This window comes from Odontesthes bonariensis, chromosome 19 (genome assembly GCF_027942865.1).
Source record: "Odontesthes bonariensis isolate fOdoBon6 chromosome 19, fOdoBon6.hap1, whole genome shotgun sequence".
NCBI classification, from domain to species: Eukaryota; Metazoa; Chordata; class Actinopteri; order Atheriniformes; family Atherinopsidae; genus Odontesthes; species Odontesthes bonariensis.
Genome location: NC_134524.1, coordinates 22862825 through 22871349, shown reverse-complemented (window position 1 = coordinate 22871349; position 8525 = coordinate 22862825).

Here is an 8525-nt window from a genome sequence, read left to right as displayed (position 1 = left end):
TTTGCCAAAGTTTACAAATAGGCGGTGACTTCGCAGGCTTATCTGGAGCCTGTTGTTAGGTGATCCAGCAACCGTTCGAGTTAGGAAACTGATCCCAGAGCAGTCGCCTTGAGCACACAGACGTGTCTGTGCAACTTCTTCATTTTCGTTGTTTATTTCTTATTTTCTGACGATACTTCTTTCAAATCAAAAGCGACTGCATCGGATACATCACCCCTGGCCGTACATCATATGTATTGTTTTATTCGCAACATGAAATGTACTAAAAAATATATAATTGTTTCGCAGGCTCAAAAACACAAAGGTCTTTTTTTTTTTTTCATACCACTGAACCTAATTGATGCAACATTAGCATCACTCGCGATTTTTTTTTTTTTTACTCAAAATGCCTCACAGCTGAAAGTAGATTTTGATTTAATATAGAAAAACACCTTGGCCACACCAACATGGGAAGGGTGCCTTTACATTGATAGTTTAACAACGATGATAATACTAAAAATTATCATTAAAATTGTTATAATGTGTTTTGGCTTTTATAAGTGACTGAGTGTTTTTATGCTGTTCTTACTTATGTCGGGGGACCTGAAAAGCCTTACTCAAATTGTGTCTCAGCCTGCAGAAAGCGGCTGCTTAAACCCCAGCTTGAACTCCCTTTCACCTTTCAGAGTAATATTCAGTTTTTTTAACCTCAGGGTGGCTGAGGTTAAATTGGACCCGACAATTACTGAGAGAAGCAGAAATTTAAGCCCCTCGATCGAGTCTGGATGGCAATAATCGACGAGGACTACCTTCTCTGCCCAGGGGACGTATATCTGTGTTCCTCCACACCGCAGAGAATGCAATGCTCAGCTTTCCGTGCCTCTATTACACTTTGCGTGCAACAATTTACTTGACCTAAAAAGTCATTTAAGGTGATTGCAGTATACTCCTATGACAGCATGCTGCATATAAAGTATTTAATGATATAACCTTATATATATATATGGCATTAAATATATAAAGTATTTAATGATATAACCTTATATATATATATATATATATATGTTGTCATCAGAGAGTGTACTTCAGGTTCCACGAAGGAGTCCGTGTGCTTGCAGATTTGTTCTAATAACAAAGACTCGTCCGTAGACTTGAATGGTAGTTAGCATGCACGGAATACCTCTTTCCGTGGACGCTAATCTATTGCACACGTATGGAGCGAGAGAGTATTTAGCTGCATCTCTGCAGTGCTTACAGTTGTCACTGAGTGCGAGTATAATCGGGCTCATAAGGCCAGATCGTGTTTTCCACATCAGCACATCCGCACGGGTTCATGTGGGTCTACTTGATGTTAATTTTGTCATCTGCTCCAGTATGCCAAAGTCTGCGTGGATGGCTTTAAAGATGTCTCTATACAGCTGAAAATGGATCAGATTTGCGAATTGCATTGTATTCACTGCTGTGCTGACTGCATAGTTTCCCTACATTCTCCAGGCCGATGGAACTGAAAGCCTGCTTGGGATGTATGTGTTGTCATTTTTTTTCTGCATTCGTTACGTCCGGCAGACCAACAGCCCTGTTTGTACCTGCTGTAGCTGCTGTAGCTGCTGTAATCTGCTGCGGAAGTGTTTAGGCGAAAAGTGCAAAGTCACAGCCAGCCCTTCAGACAACATCCACGAGAGTCCTGTGTGTGTTTCTGGGTTCGGTATGCATCTATTGAGCAGACTGACACACGAAAAGATGACATCCACTTGCATGTCTTCTGCTTGCAGTCACAGCCCACATCAGTCAGGCAGCTTCAGCAGAGTTTGAACTGCTTAAACACTTGTCCCTGCTAGCTTAAAGATTCATATACAAGTCAAGTATTAACACTGAATGGGAATATTAAATCGATGTTTGAGACAAAGACGGGGCCAAGAAATTGGGAAGACTTCTTTCATAACTAGCAAGCTATACCTTTGTAAAATTGCACAAAAAAGGGCCCAAAACAAGCTTTTTTTTTAAATTCACGCTGCAAAGCAAAGTATAGAAATTATAATTCCATCACGATGAAAAATATCAGGGCTCTCAAGTTTTGAATGCAAGCAAGAGTGAGACCCCCCCCTCCTCCAATAAATATGCTAGCTGCATGCGTCTAAACATTCCCATCAATAGCATAGCATAATGGTTAGAAAACAATGTGATAAATCTGGAGATTGGCCACATATGCCCAAATTTGACAACCTAGCAAAGGCAAAGCAACGCTCTTTTGCTCGGCAAAACATTTTCTTGACCTTCGCCTAAAATTAAAAATAAACTGTATATGTGAAGGAGAACTTAGGCTAATCAATTGGGAAAGTGTTGTTAAATCATCGGTTAACCTTTTTGGGTAAGCTGGCTATTCTCTCCCACTCCTCTGCCTCTTCAACCTCTTGTTCAGAAAAAAAAACAGACACCATTATGACATACAAAATACCAGCCTCCAATTTCTCTCACAATGACTGCGAGCGACCAGCTGACTCGATGGGCAACCCAACTCTCCCCAAGGGAAATATCAGCTGCTTTTCAAAGGAAAGCCGGTTCTGCTAACCTCTGTCTGGCATGGGACCAGTTCAACCTGCAAAGAGCCCCTCAAGCTTTCATCTTTTCATCTGCCAGCTCTGCGTGTTTGAGAGCAAATGAACTTATGTAGCCCCTCCGCCTTTTACCCTGTTTGTGTCTCATGCTTAACAGTCACGGAGGAGCGATTCAAGTCCTGCAACCTCTGAAATTCCTCCGAACCTCAGACCGTGGATCGTCCTGTGAGAGACACACAACAATACCCACGCTCAAGGCTTAAACATTAACATCTCATTGTTACAGGGACCCTTTTCAGACGGTCGGCGTGGCACGTGACCTTTCAGAAAAACAAGCCTTCTTTTTAAATGTATTTCGTGTCGGAGAACAATGTGACTAGGCGTGTGTCCTGTCATTCAAATTAGCAGCCACCGTTTGGCCTCAACAATGCAAATTCGCTTGTGCTCTTGCCTCTTGGCACTTATTTAAATTGACGTACTCATGTCCAATGTGTGGGTACGCCTTCACACAGGATAGAGACACTAAACTGAACTACGAATTGATCGTTTCGTTCTCAAAGAGCTTTGACCAGAGTATTGCAATAATTTGGGTGGAGTAAGCTTGAGCAACATATTTCTGTTCTTCTTTTTATTTCTGTAATATTTCTGTATTAAGTGAATATCTTGTAGCTTATGTTTTACTTTAAAATGAGTCATCTAATCCAAGGAGCTCTAACTTGCTGTTTCTCTCCTTCTTCTCTTCTCTTGATGATTGTTGCGAAACAGCTCCCCCTGCTGGTAAGAAATGTGCCCTGTTGTAAGGTCTCTGCCTCTTTTGTACTTCAAACAAAGGAGCAGAGCCAACAAAGCTAAAACACACTCACAAAAAAACAGAAAAGAAACACACACACACACACACACACACACACACACACACACACAGAAAGGCATGCTTGTCTTTGATACAGACTCATCTTATTATTTCAGAACGAGCTCAGACTCTGACAGTTTAAACCTGCACACAGAACAACTACTGGGAACAAAGAACTGAAATTCTCCATTCTCCAAAAAAAAAAACAACAAAGAATAAAAGCCCTCCATGGTTCTATTTTATTTTATTTTTTAATTTGTGTATATCCAGAAATAGGTTTCTTAAAATAGGGATGAAATTAAGTGGCTCTCTTATGCTTTGGGAGTATTTTGGTGGGATGATTTGGGTATAACGTTGATATGAGTGATCACCTTCATCCTGTGTTGAGTGTCTGTATATGTTGATAAGGATTCTTTAAGGATTATAATGCCTCTATTCATGGGTCACTGGTTAGGGAAAATGTGGCAAACTGCTCTTTATCATACACTATCTACGAACATTTAAAGTTTTGATATACGAACCTGACACTAGTCCAAAGAAGTGATTTTGAGTGTCCGTACTGACCAACTTGGTTATATCTAAGAAGTTCAAACTTAATTTGAAAGTTGATACCATCAACACACTCACAGGTGAGGGTGTCGGGGTGGTTCTAAAAGGAGCATCCTCCGCAGCTTTAGTCTCTAACCTAAGGCTGGGTTGCGGCTCGCTGCTTTGTGCCAAACTTAGAGAATGATTGCAGAGTTGAAAATGAATTGAAAAAAACTGAAATATTCCCAGTGCAAAATTGCAAAGAATTTTTTTATTTTTTATTTTTTTTAACATCCACAGAGCGTAATGTTGTGAAAAAAAAATTAAAAGGAATCCGGGCCGGAAACCACTTTGCCCGTCCCTCATATCCTCAGAAAGTACCGTGTGAGAAACTGTCATGTCAGCATTTTCAGTAATTCTGTGGAAAACCCTCCGCGGGTGTGTTGACTGAAACATTTGCTTGCATTTATGGAAAAAACAAAAAACAAAACCTAAGAAATCAATCAATGAAGACAATGAAAGCAATTCATTTGGACTTGTGTCTGTTAGGTTAAAGCTGCTTTTTTCTCCTCTGTAAATAGACGTTGCACTGTGGGTTCTCCTGGAAACAGAAGTTTGTTTTCTTCATGCTCCAGCGCACACAAGACACATTTACTCAGTAAGATATTAACTGATTTTGTGGACTCTATGTGGTTTTGCGCCAACATTCATTACCTTACCAAAGCACTATTTTTTGTATGGTCAAGAAAATCCCACATACAGACTCAACAGTATACATTTGAGACTTTACTTTTACGTTGACACAAAGTCTCTTGTTAACACATCACAAAAAATGTGGCTTGAAAGGCTCGTACATGATGATTCCTGGAAGCCTCCTGTTTGTCGCAACGGGGTGGGTTGGTAGGACACATGCGGACTCAGAGGTGTAAGGCAAAAAGAATGGGTTTTATTCACAAAACACAAAGTTAACCCAAAGGCGCGGCTGAGCCGGATAACAAGACTAAACTGTGGAATAAATACAAGAATATTATTGAGACAAAACAAATGCCTTGACATGAAAGACACTTAACTTTAAGGTCGTGGCTTGATGTGGCAAGGGAGTGGTGATATCAGGGAAAAGATCTCACAAAAAGACAAGCTTGGAAACTAAATAGGGAACTGGGAGTGATTGGTGAAAGAGGGCGGAGACAGAGAGACCCTCGAGGTTTCTTGAATAAAACCTGGTCCCGACCAGGTTAGGTTCATAGAGTCTGTTACTACGGTAACTGACAGAGAGCTTTATTTACCTCTCTTTGTGAAACGGAAAACTCAGAGTTTCTCTCGTTTCAGGGTTAACAAAGTCAGAGTTTTCACTAAACCTGCTTCGTGAAACGGACCTCAGGATAAAACATGAACTCAAAAACCAAAACATAAACAACCTAAAACATGATAAAACATCAAACTAAAAACATGGGGAAAACCCCATGGGCGTGACACTGTTACTAGGGTTTGAGATAATCTTGAGAATTTTGACATTCTGGCCAAACTAGCAGTCTCCCGCTGCGTGTGTCTCTGCAGGGTCAACGCTATTTGTGGCTTTGAACCAGCCAGGTGACTTTGGATGGAAGATTCCAATGTATGATTGCACATCATACACACCACCCTCGCCATGAATTCAATTCAATTCAGTTTTATTTATATAGCGCCAAATACAACAAATGTCATCTCAAGGCACTTAAATAGTATAGTACAATTCAAGCCAATTGGAATTCAATTCAGTGTAATCATAATTATTTTCAAAATAATCCAATTCATTCATATAGAGCCAATTCAAAAACAATTTCCTAGCTAAGGAAACCAACAGATTGCACTGAAACTTGTCTTCAGTCCAATCTCCCGTCCTGAGCGTGGAAAGGAACAACTCCCTTTATACACTTAGTGAAATTCTGTGTCTGATTTTTTTGAATGAGACCTTTTTTTTTGTCCTCAACCATGAGCTTCTGCTCTAATGAACAGAGTTTGCGGTTTCAAGGAATACTCTTCTGGGAGTCTGATGGGGCTGCAGATGCATCTCATGGCAGTGAGTCACATTCGCATTAATAATCCAGGTCTAATCTTACCAATCCCCCCCTTTCCTTGGTGTCTTCTAATCTGTCCAAACCATATTCCTCCCTATTCAATATCACTCCAACGTAATCTGTCCAAACCCCTTCCTCCCCTCAACAAACTGCCATTAAGGTCCAGCTGACGGTGTAAATCCTCCAACGGGGTCATAATCTGTCACACTGACACAAGACAGCTTGTTTGGGATCTCTACTATCTGTGGGAGGAAACAGAATGCACACATCTGCAAGAAGTTGCAAAAAAAACAATCTGATATATACTTTCTAATTTAAACCACACACGCTTTGGAATCTTTAATGACATTTTTGACCCATAACCAGCTGTTTTCTGTGTAAACAAACATGATATTAGAGCAACCCTCACAGATAAATGTCTCCCGTGATGATGAGCACAGATTTGGACAAAACGCTGTGCAAGCTGCGCTATAGCCCCGTTTCCACTATGGGTCGGTTTTAAACGGTTCCATGGTACCCGTTACCATTTCTGTAACCCTTCTGCTTGGTGTACCTAGCACACAGGACCGGTTCCAGGCTCTGCTCTCCGTTGTTGGTGAGGAGGCTGTGCAGCGGGAGCTCGATGGCGCTGTGCCAAACCAAAAAGTTTTCCAGCTGATTGCCGCAAAAATGGCAGAGAGTGGTTTCAACCGGACCGCGAGCCAGTGTCGCATTAAGCTGAAGAAGCTTGGAGGTGGTTCAAAATTATGGATGTTATTTGTTATTTGCTGTTATTTGCTATTTACGCTTCGGCACGCACTACACCCACCCTTGAGGGTCCCCTTTGTACAGTGGGAACGCAAGCTGACCCCAAAGTGACCCGACCCATACCGTACCAATACGAAGTGACTCGAACCGTACTGACAGTGGAAACAAGGCTTTTGTTCTTGGTCGAACTCTCCATTTTCTACGGGTTTAATGACACACCGATTTTGAAGTCAGTAAAGATACAAAAAAAGGTTTTCAAAACATCATATTGAAAATACGACATCAGTTATTTCGTGGAATTTGTTCAGCCACTTTGGTGAAATGTCTGAGCGATCTAGATTAAGACAAAATGATACTTTCTGCTCATAAAACTGGTGTTCCACACTCTCTCCTTTCAAACTATATGGTGCTCCACATTTAAGGATAACTATCATGTTAAATTCTTTAAGTCAGTAATAATAATTAATTAGAATACATTGATTTGCAAATGGTAGCAGGCTAACATGCTAAGCTAGCAGACGAGCCTGTCCGTCTTCCTTTCCCTCCACTTATCCCTCGTCGTGACAATGTTTCACCCTTTTCTTGTAAAACAAAAAATAAATGATGCAAGCTTCTGTGATTTCTGCGACGCAGTCACACACTACAGCACGCAATTGCCCACCATGCAGCATTCTTTATCAACAAAGGCTCAAAAATGGTGAAATGACTCAGCAGAATTGTTATAGCCTACGTCTCACTTTTAAAAATTGGTACATGCCTACATTTTTGCATTACGTGACACTCTGCCAAAAGTGATTTTACACAACTATAACTTGTAGGAATGTTAATAGGAATCTAAGAGGGGATGAAAGGTGGCACGCCGCAGACAGTCCCATCTGTATTGCCCAGGGACTTCTCCTTTTTATTATTCCCTGCCAGTCATAGTTGGTTATGGTTAGGATTAACATATACATAGTTAGGATTGCACATTAATAAATACAGTACACATAGTTGGCGTTATGTTGCCTGAATTCTGCTTTTGAAAGTAAAACATCACCGTCACACAGTTTCTGCACCTTTATAGGTACAATACAATGTTTGGACTTGGGCGTAGGCCCACCGTGTAAATCCTGATCAGGGAAGCTTTTCAAATGACAATATATCCTCCAACCTTACTTTACATGTGTCATTTGCCTCCACTATCCAATACAATCAAAGATAAGCAGCTCTTAAACAACGCACAGGCGTGTTTCAAGTTTCAAAAGAGAGGAATACTGCAAACTGGAAGTGAAGTTTGACTCGTAGGACCGCGAGAGGATGCTAATGCCAAAGCATATTGTTTGCGTTTACAACTTGAGGACGTGAAGTGAGTGTGGCATTTCTTTATCTTTTTTTTTAAGTATTTTTTTTTTTATTTTTTGGGGGGGATTTTTATGCCTGTATTAGACAGGACAGTTGAGAGAGACAGGAAGCAGGGGGAACAACACGCAGCACGGGGCTGTCCGATACAGGACTCGAACCGGGGCCAGCTGCAGCGAGGACCACAGCCTCCTGTACATGGGCTGCCTGCCCAACCCACCACACCACGGACCACCCTAGTGTGGCATTTCTGAGGGAAGGAGAGGAACTTGAAAGTGATAGAAATGAAAACTAATAATAAAAAAAAAAGTGTTTGATTGATTTGATGTGCTTATTGATGGTATACGAGAGACTAAATATGTCTCCATCTCATAGTTCTACAATACAATACAATGCAATACAATAAAATACAATATTTAGCTTTCAAAATGCAGTTAAACTGAAATATTAGAATTTCATCCAATTGCACCC